Source organism: Penaeus monodon, chromosome 28 (genome assembly GCF_015228065.2).
Source record: "Penaeus monodon isolate SGIC_2016 chromosome 28, NSTDA_Pmon_1, whole genome shotgun sequence".
Classification (NCBI taxonomy): domain Eukaryota; kingdom Metazoa; phylum Arthropoda; class Malacostraca; order Decapoda; family Penaeidae; genus Penaeus; species Penaeus monodon.
This window is the reverse complement of record NC_051413.1, coordinates 21,934,549-21,935,222: the sequence shown is the minus strand read 5'-3', so window position 1 is coordinate 21,935,222 and position 674 is coordinate 21,934,549.

Here is a 674-nt window from a genome sequence, read left to right as displayed (position 1 = left end):
TTTACCTTTAATGATGAACCGCGTGTCGTAACTCTGAGATCCCTTTTGCCCTTTCACATGCTGTTCATCGGATTGAAAGGAAAATTCCAGATTACTCAAACTTGAGCATAAAATGAAGACATCTTTCTGCATATTGATTCTTTTTTTCTATCTGTCTCTTATCATATCATCATTAGTTTCTTACTACTTCTCTCTCTCTATATTTTCAGTTACTAATAACATCGTTACCATCATCAGAATTATCACCATCATTACGAATCACCCTCATTTAACACTAGAGGTATCACCATTACTTGTAAATTATGCTAATAACAGAGATAAGAACCCAAGAAGCCCCACGCAATAGGGCCAGCCACCTGCTCCCAGCCGGCGTAAAATTCTCCTTCCTGCATGTTGTGTATTTATGTGCATCAATATTTCATGAGGATCTCTTGCTTCTCGAACATATCCGATACCTATCCATTATCCAGGAATGCTCACTGACCGAGCGAAAGGGTTGAGAAAAAAAGGGTGGGCGTGGGGGGGGGAGAGGCTTAAGGCAAGAGATTAATAACGTCTAGTGTGTTTTAAAGTTTTCCAATATCAAGGCATATTCGTAATCATCCGTATAAGCTTGTTGTTTTGTATTGGTTATGCTCGTGTTGTGTTTATTAGATAGATTTGTGCGTGAGTGA